The following is a 12332-nucleotide window of genomic DNA, read 5'->3' as shown; positions in this document are numbered from 1 at the left end:
GCGGCAGATCTCTGCCCATCCCTCCAGGCTGAGGCTCCCCCCGAGCGAGCGCGGGATGGGAAGGACGAGCAGCTCCAGCTGCCCCCGGTCCTTTGTGCTGGGACATCGCGGGGCGAGTCCCGCATCCCACCCCGGGGCAGCGCCTGGAGTCCTGCGGGCAAACAGCCTGCACTGCTCAAGATGAACTGCTCCGGTTGCTCAGCAGTTTGCAGATGGCCAGGCTTAAATGTTCAAAAAAAATTCCTCAAGTCATGAAAGTAAGAAAAAAGTTTGGAGTCATCATATTTCCTTCATCCCTTTGTGAGCTGCCAGGGTGTCGCAGAGTCACATTTTCAGGCTTTATTCCATAGCCACAAAGCCTTGGGGTAGGTTTTTTCTGCCTTTCAGATGAAAGCAAGTTTCCCAATCTCCAAGCCTATGGAAGAAGAGGCTTCGGGCAGAGCATCGTATGTTCCAGCACTTTTGATTTACATTTGAGATCTCTCAACTCTGCAGCTTGACTGTGGTGTCCAGGTTAGTACAAGCTATAACCCATTTGATTCCCTAGAATCAACGAGATTTTAAACTGCTTTCATGTTGTTCCTGATTGCATATGTGCAATTCCATCCATCAAAATAGCATAACCACAGGTGTTTACACACCGGGTTTGACTATGTCTTGGCTGTTGACTGCATGGGTTTCTGCAAAGTTTACTATGTGCACTGAGTTTCCCTGGGAAGCTGCTTGTCCTCTAGGATCCAGCTCTTGGAGTGTTCTAACTGCCCCGAGGAAGGAGATTTAAGAGCTTATACAATCTGAAAATTACAGCTCAAATTTAGATGCAATTGTGAGCATAACCAGCAGTGTGAATCATCCTTCAGGAACTGCTCGAAATTGGCCTTGAAAAAGCTCCAGCACTGAGCTGTGCATTCATCCAGATACAAACTGGCTATGGAGTTTGTGCAATGTAACCCTTATTCTGCATCTCTGATAGAGTGACAGCTGTGTGAAGTCACCCAAGAGACTTGGGCTTGAAAGACAAATTCATGGCAACTTTAAAACACTTAAAATGAAATTTCTGTAAAGTAGTTTTCTTGAGGGACCTTTTAATAGGAGAAAGCATGTGGAACTAGGAATGTATTAAACAAATGTCACATATAATAAATTTAAAAGCATAGTCTTCCCCCCCCCCCCCCCAAGTTCAGCTTTAAATTATCATAGAAAAAATTCCAAATATTTAAGCTTTTGGTTATCTGGAGTTCCAGGCACTACTGGTATTACACAAGAATTAACTAGTGTGCTTTTCTTGGAAAATTCAGGTTTTAACTGTTCAGAGTTAAATGAAAACTTTCAAAACTGAAATCAAGCACCAGTACAGGATTAAAATGTATGAAAATGTTTTGGCTGAATAAAAAAAATAAGAGCCAAAGCAAAGTTAAGTGCTCTTGGAGACTTAAAGATATATTCTGATTATGTCAGTTAATTTAAGAAATTTAAGAATTTTCCTTTCCTGTTTTTTTTAATAGCAGCTCAGAAGTATAATTTTATTACTCCGTGCCAGAATAGCTGTAAAACTGCAGTTACAGTGCTAATAAAAATACAGCCTTTGATGGAGAGGAGAAGTTAATTAAAATGCAAATTGTAATAATTTTTAACAATCTAATCACTTTTCTCCAAACAGTAAAATAATGATAAGGAAATGAAAACAATATCCCAACAACCCAGCTGTGTGCATATATAAATATATGGATTAAATAGAAGCCTCAGGAGGTCAGGTACACATATCATCCATCTGGATACACAGCTACAAACATATGTCCATATATACATATATCCTTGTATATAAATACACATCTCTATACATCAGTGCACATATGTGTGTAAATATATGTATGCAAGATGCAGTAATAGCAATTCTTTTCAGATCAAACATGTGACATTTATGTGTCAGAATTTGACCAGTGTACACCTATGTATACATGGAGAAATAAATGCGTAATTGTATTTTTTCTCTTTATATTTTTACAAATACACAGTCTAAAACTTTAAAAATACACTATATAAATACACCAAGTTATCATATAAATACACCAAGTTACCAGAGTACTTTAATGCCAAAAGCAATTTGGCAGCAAACATAAAATTTTCTGAGAATTTTGAAACAGAAAATTTGATGCAGAGTGAGTATCTTTAACTGCTTCTCAGGGGCCAGGAGGAGGAAAATTCCTGGCTCCAGAGATAGGTGACACCTTCAAAGAGCACAAACTCCACCTAGTGATAGGTTTGATGGTGAAATTTTAGAAAACTAACAGTTCTAAAGCTCGATCTCAGTTTTAGGACAGTGCTGTCAACATGAGAAATAAAGATTCAAGTTCATAGTTATCTTTGGGAAAGTGATTTTTTAAAAGAAAACACAGAAAATTGTACTCTAAATTTTCTAGAACATCTTGCTCCTCATCACTTTTTGGAAGCAACAAAACCCCCTCCCATTTTTATCCTAAGAATTGTGGACTTGTTAAAAAAACACCCTTTAAATTCATACACATGCACATGTAACTTGTTTTATTTGTTTAATCTTTTTTATTACCAAGGAAGACATGTAAAAACCCATCTGAATGGATTAATTTCTTCCAGCTTCTCATTAAGCAAAGTGTATGGATGAGATAAATGTACAAGTTGACATACAGCAGTTCACAGTCCCTTATATAAACCTATGTAGCATTTGATTTAAGGGTAATTTCCACTTTAAAGTAATATTTCTCTCTAAATTAGTTCACCTTTAAAAAAAGAAATGGTCCTTACGGTAAAAATATCTGTGACTGATCTCTCCTTAAAAAAATAATTAAAGCTTATTTAAGTTAATGAGGGCTCCATTCACTTTATTCCTCCTTTTTTACTTTACTATTCTCAACAGTATCTATGTAGAACAGAAACCGTATGTACATTCAGGAAAACAAGAAAATGTGTAAGTATAATGCTGAAAAAAAATAGCTCATGTAAGGTCCATTGCATAACCCAGGAGTATCCCAAAGAAAAATAACAGAAAGATCTTAATGCTGGCAAAGGATGACCCAAACATCCAGGTTTTTAGTAGCATAGAGGAGGCTCCATGAAAAAATCTCTGTCATACTTACAGGGACAAAGCATTCAGGTGAATCAATTCTAGGATAAAACCAACTCTGGACACTTCTGACCACCTTAGATAAAATTTAAACAACTCTGAAACTAGGAAAAAAAATAATCCAAAGGCAAAGTATGGCCAAAGGCATATTAGAATACATTCACATCAGTGAAAATAACATTTTTTTTATTTTACAAAGATAATCTCTCCCTTGTAAAGTATTCTGGAAAGTACTCAGTTTACAAATTATTCTTTGTTTTGTATTTATTCTACAGCTTGTGTATATTTGTAAGAAACCCTAAGTATATTTTAGTGAGGGGCAAACACAGGCCCTGGATCACATTCATCATGGTAAGGGGACAGAAGTCTATGGGACTAGGTAGGATCCACCCAAGGGTACCACGGGAGCTGGTGGAAGAGCTCATTGAGCCACTTTCTGCCATTTATCAGCTGTCCTGGCTAACAGAGGAGGTCCCAGGTGACTAGAAGTTGGCAAATGTGATGCCCATTTACAAGAAGGGTCAGAAGGATGACACAGAACTACAGGCCTGTCATCCTGACCTCAGTGCCAGGCAAGGTCATGAAGCAGATCATCTTAAGCACAACCACATGACAACCAGGGGATAAGGCCTAGCCAACATGGGTTTATGAAAGGCAACTACTCCATGCAGTGCTGCAGGCTGGGGGAAGAGGGAATGCTAGTAATTAGAACAGTTGGTTTGTCACTTCTGCTTCTTGGACTGATTAAAACCCCAAACATTCTGCTCTTCCATAACAGTAATGGCAATCATTGCTCTTGCTGTTAAGTCTCCATCTGAAGAAAAGCCAGGCTTCCTGAGAAAAACATGAATATTTAGCCCATAATGATCTGTTTGTCACACCAATATACTCCACAGTAACTCTGGTTACATTAATTCTCTGTAACAAAAGCTCCACTAGAGACTCATCAAGGTACGGATGTTCAAAGGACATACAATTAGAATCCAAGTGAAACAAGAGGGAGGATGTGCAGTGTTCCTTGGGCCTGACTCTGTGAGGAGAGGCTGTAATGCCCCAGTGGGCTTGGTGAGTTGAGGGGAAGGTGATTTTGAATTACTCGGACTCAGTTCTCAGGAGGTTCGAAAAGAAATAATTTTTACTTAGGAAGTTTGGGTCACCATGTGGAATAAGACACTTGGAAAATCAGTAAACTTCACAGCATTCAAACATTCTGTGCAAACTTTTAACTCAGCACACCTTGAGAGCACAAAGCCTTAGCTGGACACTGACCACGGCACTTAGCGAGTCATTAAGGGGACACTGCTCAGTGCAGCTTGGAGCTTAGTGTTGCAAAGGAGAAAAGAAGAGAGAAAGAGAGAAAAATAGATGAGAAAGAGAGGTAGATAGTCACCACCCGTGGATCCAGCGTGGTCCCATCAGCTCCCAGCCCAGGGCAGTGGGACACTCCACGTGGCTCACGTCTCTCTGTCCTTTTATCCATTCCTTTTGCCCAGGGCCTGTCCCAGGGTGAGCTCACACCTCTGCTGTGCTTTGGGCAGAGCCAGGAGCTTCAGCATCATCTCAGGGCTTGCAGCAAGGCCACGTGGTCGACCACCACCATCCCAGGGCTCCCATCAGAGCCAGGTGGTCACTAGGCCACTCCAGTGCAGACCTGCAGTTACCTGCTGAGGCTCAAGGGGCTGGGGAGGAGCAGCAGCAGCAGCTGCCACACCTAGGGCAGAGCTTGACCTGCTCCCCACACTGTTTTCCCAACTAGTTGTTTTGAGCCAGACAACCTTTCCTCCAGTCCTTGATAGAGGCCCATCAGCTTATGCCAATCAGCAGGAGCAAAGGTGTTGAGCACCTCTCAGAAATAAAGGTGTTTTACCAAATCCCAGTTTGGCAGCATACTTCTACACTTACACTGCTCTTAGGACTGCTGCCATACATGAAATTAGGCACATACTCCAGTAACTTCCTCCATAATGGCCTATGTGTTAACTTGAAAGTTTTATTGCTCTTTTTCTAAGTCAAAAAAGAGAGAAACACACCTATTTCTAAGTAACTGAGTACTCTCTTTAGAATGTGAGCTTCAGTATTGTTAAGTAGGTTGTGAAACCAAATAATAACTTACATCAAAAACTAGAATTCTGCAAGAGTGCCCTACTGAAAGTGATACTCTGTAGACTGAAACAGAATAAAATTATTTAGCAAGAAAACATAAAATGCCTGTATTCAACTTTTCACATTAAAAAAAAACAGATTTTGTTTTAGAACACTAACAGGTAAGGCCACGGAACTCCAACAAGGTGCTAAGAAGCATAACAATTTCAACTATTAAAATTAACAATAAATATCAAGAAACTCATCTGCCTATTTAAAATTACAGCAATCAAATCAATCAAGGAAAGCAGCCATCAACATCTTGAGTCATAACCGTTTTCAAGTAAAAATTGCACTGTGTGCTTTAAGACTGTCACATTCTCACATATTGTAACAGTGTCAGAGTAATACACAAGTATTAACTTTCAGCCTTCTGTCCTGGTTAGTCACAGTTTCACTGGAATTCTCTGGTGTGTGATTCTGATTTTCATCCTTACTGTCTTCACCAGGTAAATCTTCCTTCTCTTCTTCTTCACTCTGTAATGGCTTCTCAGATTTGTCCTCCTTTCTGCTACATACATTCTTCTGGCCTATCAGTGGTTTTCGCTTAAACAGGGAAAACTGAAGTAAAAAAAGCAGATAAATAATATGTCCAAACCAATTAACTGTGAAATTCAAGATTAAAAAACCACAAACCCTTTCATATATACCAAGGTTAGGTGAGGTTGCAAATTTCTCCTCGGTAAAATAAATATTTTTTTAAAAAACAAATTGACTATTTAAAAATATTAATGAAAAACATTTGCAATATTTGAAATGTGTCAAAACAGCACACAGAAATCAGAGGAGTTAAACCGGTTGCATTTTGTCAAATTACACGCTGTGTATTTTGTACAAAATACTGCAAATCTTTGGGTTTCTTTCAAATAGGAGTCTGAGGCAAGGATCAAAAATACAGGCTCAGACGTGCAAAGCCCAGAGCAGTAAATGCTGTCCATTCGTGGAGGGGAGGGATAGAGAAGCTCTGGTGGGTGCCAGGGTCAACCCACGACAGTGTGTACTCCCATCAGCGCTCATGACAATGTGTTTTTATGGCAGTGAGACTACACACATGCTCAAAGTTAACTGCTGCTTATGGTCTTTGCTCAACAGGGAAAACAGCAGAAGCCTCTGGATCCTACACCTGTAAGAAATTCCGTATCAGGTTCTCCTCAACTTGCTTATACACACACATATATAGATATATATGTTCACAAAACCAGTGCATGTTGGAAATAGATGCAAGGTCAACCAGCTCATCTGCTGCTTTCAGAGAAAAATACAGAGGAAAATATTCTTAGAAAATGTGCACAGGAATCAAGTTCTAAGTTTTCACCTCACCCATATGTGATGTGATTAACAACCTGTCTTTTATGGACATGCTGTACATGAACATGTGATAATGGGCTTCATCTAATTTCTACTGACAGAAGTAGTATGATTTACTGTAAATGAGCAATTATTCGGACAATTTTATGTTACTTTATTGCAAAATAAAATCAAATCTTAGAGAGAACAGGTTGCTGAGCAGTTAAATTATTTATGCAGAGAATGTAAATCGAGGTATTTGCTTTGGTGACTGCACACTGCCTTGTTGGGCATTGGCAAAGCTAGAAGGAAAAATCAGGCCAAGTACCTTTTTTCTCCCAACAGTTTCCTCAGTTATTTGATTATCAGTGTTCTCTGAAGAACTGTTCCCAGTGTGATTGTCAGTGCTTCCTTTCTCTACAATAAAATAAACATTTATGTTAACTTCCTTCTGATTCATGCAAATCAGAAAGATATCACAGAAAAACTGGAAAATAAATGAAAAAAATTGTTCTTAAACTTATTTTTGAAGTAGAAGTCACTAAACAAAATATGGATCTTGAAATAAAACCCCAAAACAATCAGAATATTCAGTTCAACTTGACACCCAGCCTGACAAGACTATTTTTATGTTTTTTAATCTCTCTTTGTAATGCCCTTATATTATTCTCCAGATGCTCAATTTTCAAGAACAGAACACTTATGGCAGTGACACTACATAAAATGTTTTGACTTGACACTCATAGCTTCCTCTTGCTGACAGAAGACAATGTCTTGCACACTGATTTTGAAAGTATATTCTGATTTGGAAAAGCTGACTCTTAGGGCAGGAGTTACGGCTCAGCATGAATTTTATTCCATAGAAACAATTCTGGGAAAGGAAAAACTTTCCATCTGAGTTGATGTTCCTATGTTTAAATTTTCCTATACTTCTTGTATGAATCACATACATTTTGAACTTAGTATCAAAACTTCCAGATCACTGGATAATAGAAAAACATTTAAGCCTCTATTCTGTATGAACTATTTCCATTATAATATTGAAAATAAATAGTACAGCTTCTCCATTATAAAGGCACATATTTTATATGTTATTTTCTTTCAAAAGAACAATTAGATGATTCCAGAATTTCTAAAATAAAAGAAGCCTTTCATATATAGGGCACCCAACTTCATGCTCCTTCCCTTTTCTAAAGGAATACACAGTTCACACAAACTGTCATCAAAAACACAAGGAGTGTCTAGACTTACATAGACTCATAGAATCATCAAGCTTGGAAAAAACTTTTAAGACCATCAAGTCCAACCATTAATGTGTCACTGCTGTAACCTCTAAACCATATCCTCCAGCACCAGATCCAGATGCCTCTTAAACACTTCCAGGGATGGTGACTCCACCACCTCCCTGGGCAGCCTATTCCAGTGCCTGAACACCCTAACAGTGAAAATGTTTTTCTAATATCTAAACTGACTCTCCCCTGTCTCAGCTCATGGCCGTTCCCTCTAGTCCTCTCCCTGCAGGAGAGACCATCCCTCACCTCTCTGTGACACCCTTTCAGGGAGCTGTAGGGAGCCATGAGGTCACCCCTGAGCTGCCTCTTCTCAAGGCTAAACAAACCCAATTCCCACAGCAGTTTCTCATACGACATCTTTTCTTTTATGAGCCTCATTGCCCTTGGCTGGACTCACTCCAGTGCCTCAATGTCCTTTTAAAGAGTGAGGGGCCCAAAACTGAACACAATACTCGAGGTGTGGCCTCACCAATGCTGAGTACAGAGAGATGATCACTGCCATAGTCCTGCTGGTCACACTATTCTTGATACAGGCCAAGATGCTCTTGGCCTTCTTGGCCTCCTGTGCACACTGTTGGATCATATTGAGCTGCTGACAACCAGCACTCCCAAGTCCCTTTCTGATGAACAACACTTCAAGCCACTCCTCCCCCAGCCTGTAGTGCTGCATGGGGCTGTTGTGTCCCAAGTGCAGGACCCAGCACTGAGCCTTACTGAACCTCATGCAGTTGTCCTCAGCCCATTGATCAAGTCGCTCCAGGTCTCTCTGTAGAGTTTTCCCACCCTCAGGTGAATCGAAACTCCCACCCAACTTAGTGTCATCTGCAAATTTACTGAGAGTGCACTTAATCCCTACATCCAGATCATCAATAAAGGCATTAACTTGGACCAGCCCCAGTACTGAGCCCTGGGAAAAAACCACTAGTGACTGGCTGCCAACTGAATTTACTTCCATTAACCACATCTAACCACCTTCAGCATGGCTGAACAGTGTTCAGTACTTAGCACATTTCACCTAAGATAATCTGTGAACTGTGTCATTCAGTACTTTCATAATAGAGATTGTTCAGAAAAGTTTTAGCTTTTGCAATGTTTTATCTATCTTTAGAATGTCCATTCGTAGGAGTTGTATTCTTACCCTGCTGAATGATGGTCTCTTTCTGATTAGTGTCTTCTGTCTATGGAGAAACAAAACCAGTTAAATCAAACTTGTTAAAAAAATAAGGTGTTTTACTATTAGCACCTAGATGTGTTCCTCCCTCTACCAAACCCACCCCAACAACAACTTTGCATTTACAGGATAGCTACACATAGATTCAAACTAATCTTAGTTGCAGAACCAAATCCTTTCAGAGACCAGTAACTTAACAGGAGTAAATGCTTTTACCTCTCCAGTTTCCTCTGTGCTGTCACTGCTTTGCTCTCCCTCAGGTGTTTCACTATGCTTTTCTTCTTCATATTTTTCCTCTATTTCCTCTTCTTTCTCTGTTCCTTCTCCTGCTTCCTCTCCTTCTGTTTCTTCTCCCTTTGCTTCTTCTGTTTTTATTTCTTCTTCTTCTTCTTCTGATTCTTCTTCTTCCTCATCATCATCTATCTCTTCATATCCAGAGAAGTTTTGTTCCTTTGACAAAATTGCCAAAACAGAATTTTGAAACTCAGGCTGCACAATAATATCATGGTCCTCATCCTACACCAGTTCATCACATCTCAGAATTTGACTAAGGCGAAGAAAACTCAAAAGAGAATGTTCCAAGGAGCAGATAGAAGACAGGAGTGAGGAGACCTCATTCAGAGTTTGCTGATTTTCATATATTTTAAGACTGAGAAAGAGAATTGAGAATGAGGTAGATAGGTACATGTTTCTTCCCTGGTGTCTTTTGCCTAGCAGCCATAAACTAGGAATTGCTTAGCAGAGGTTTTAAACATTAAAGGAACCAATTTCTCCCATTATCTGCCCAGTCCATTATAGCTTTAGATGCCCAAAGGCATGACATGGGTCCCTTACATGCCTAAACAACAACTGAAAGGTATAAATACCAAATAGGAGATTTCCTGTGAAAGAGAAGACTCTTAATAGATGGGGATTAGGTCTAAGGAGGTTGTTCAATGGACACAATGCTGCCACATGGGACTGAACAGTGCTCCCTTTGTAGAGTACTAGTAAAGACAACTACAAAATACATTTCCACAGACTAGCCTTTGGCTTTGATGCAGGACTGAAGAGGAATAGGTAAAGGAATCATATCCTATGCTAGCTAACATTTTGCTCTCCAGAAAACTAGAGCACATCAGTGTCACTCCTGAACTGTCCACGCTGGGAAGATGTACTGGGTTAACATTTAACTAAAACAGCACTCAATGTAACAATATTAACCAGGATGCTACATGCAGATGAGAGAAAAAACTCAAACCAAACAACTCACTTTACCCTTCGTGGGTTGGAGACGTATGGAGACAAACGTTACAAATGCATGTAAGATTTTCTTGATTCTGATCATGATGTCAAGCTATCTGATGTGAAGTGACTGGAAACACTGCCCGACAAAACTCTTAGCAAAGCTAAGATACATATCTTGTACTTTCTTACTGAGCAGTTCCAGTGAAAGCTTAACACCTTAAAATCTACCTAGTGCTTCCATTTGTCATCAGGTATTTGAACTGGACTTTCATTTTGTAGCTATTCATGCAGAGAAGTTATTAGCTCAGCTACTCTAAACCTCAGACAAGTATCTTTCACTTTAATAATTACTTGAGAAAGAGCTGTCCAGTTTGATGACTGACAAAATTCAAAGACATAAGTACTCAAATAAGAGATTTAAGAGCTTATCCTTCCAATTACAAGCAGTAAGGCAGTCAACAAGCCAAACTAGGCTCTCCTTACATAATGTCATGTAGACAAACAGCTCAGCTAAATACTCTTAAAAGAATTTTCAATAAAAAGCTGAGCCTGCCGCTATAACTTGTTTAAAAGTTCACATCTAGACTTCTCCTAGGCCATACTGGATTCTTAATTGCACTATTCTATGTCAAGAGCACTCAAGGTGGATTACCTCATACTCGTAACAGTCCCTTACTGCTGCTGGGGTGGAATACTAATGCAATGCTGAGCTTGGAATTTCAGGCACACTGTGCAGACAGGGAAACAACTGGAAACCAGACTTATGTCAGGCATGAGCTTCTGTTGCTGCATGTCAATCAAAAACTGAACTTTAAAGATATACATTTATGAGAGCCAGAATGGTAAATATCTTTACACTCAACATTTCAAAGACCTGACAATAAATATTTTAATAACTAAGTATGGGGTTTTGAGATAACAGTATTAATATTTGTATAAATTATTATAGCATGAAGTTTCCAAGCAGAAAAGCAATGGTAACTATCATAAATCCTTGAAAAAAGACAGTGATTAAGTGTACTTGCTTCTTCTTCTGGCAAGAGAAAAACAAAGCCTCTGTTGCTCTCAGCAGTGAGATTTTCTGATGCCAAAGCTGTCTCTTCAAAATCCTTTCAACATGCAAAAGTTAACCTCTCCTCTCTCCATTAAAACAGATGAAAAAGTATATAAAAGTATTACAGCTCAGTGAGTGACTTCAGATCACAAACACGCTCAGAACTTCCCTGAGGACAAAACTGTAGGTTTGCTGTTTGTACAAGCAAAGTATTTGCTCAGTTGCTCATAGAATGCCACAGTACTACACATTTATTTGAATTCCACAGTTAGAAATTAGCTAATAATTTGCTCTTTTACATTTACTTTGCCCTTTTTTTGCCTTTTTACAGATCTGAAGACCCTGTTGTTTCCGAGTTTGATTCTGCTCCCCATAATACTTATAAAATTAGAGACAATACACAGAAGTTCAGGGGAGTTCATAAATTCAGCCTATAAGCACTAAGAAAAACCTCAGATTGCATTAAAAGATGCTTTGCATTTAATCACTCTTATCTGTTTCAGAGTATTTAACCATATTTCTGTCGAATGACTAGATGTACACCACAAATTCAATTAACGAAAATAAAAGACTGTTTGTTATCTGAGAGGTAAGATCTAGAAGATAGTGTTACATTTGGAGAAAGTAAGCTAAAATTTGTCTTAAAAGATGCCCAAAGTTAAGAAAAACTACAGGGGAAAAAAAGCCCTAAAAGCAATGAGAACAAAACCTATGTGTTCTTTACTACGATTCTGAAAGGCTCCACTCTAAAGAATACCCATGTACCTATACAGACAAGATAAATAAATAAACCAATTATTCCTGACTTGTTTTAAACCATACAGATGAACAGTTTTTCCATGGGACAACCGTGAGGGAATAAATCATGAAGAGGAAATAAATGCTTTTTTTTCTAGGAATACAAAGACTTTGAATGATGGTATCAAAAGATAGATTGAAATAAGGGAGTTACTTCTTCAGACAATGTGTAAATAAATCTAATAGTTATTTTCCAAAACATGTACTGGATGCTAAATAGGTTAAAAATCAAATGAAAGACATTCATGGAAGGACAATGGC

This window comes from Acanthisitta chloris, unplaced genomic scaffold (assembly GCF_000695815.1).
Source record: "Acanthisitta chloris isolate BGI_N310 unplaced genomic scaffold, ASM69581v1 scaffold15858, whole genome shotgun sequence".
NCBI lineage: Eukaryota > Metazoa > Chordata > Aves > Passeriformes > Acanthisittidae > Acanthisitta > Acanthisitta chloris.
This window is presented reverse-complemented; position numbering follows the sequence as displayed.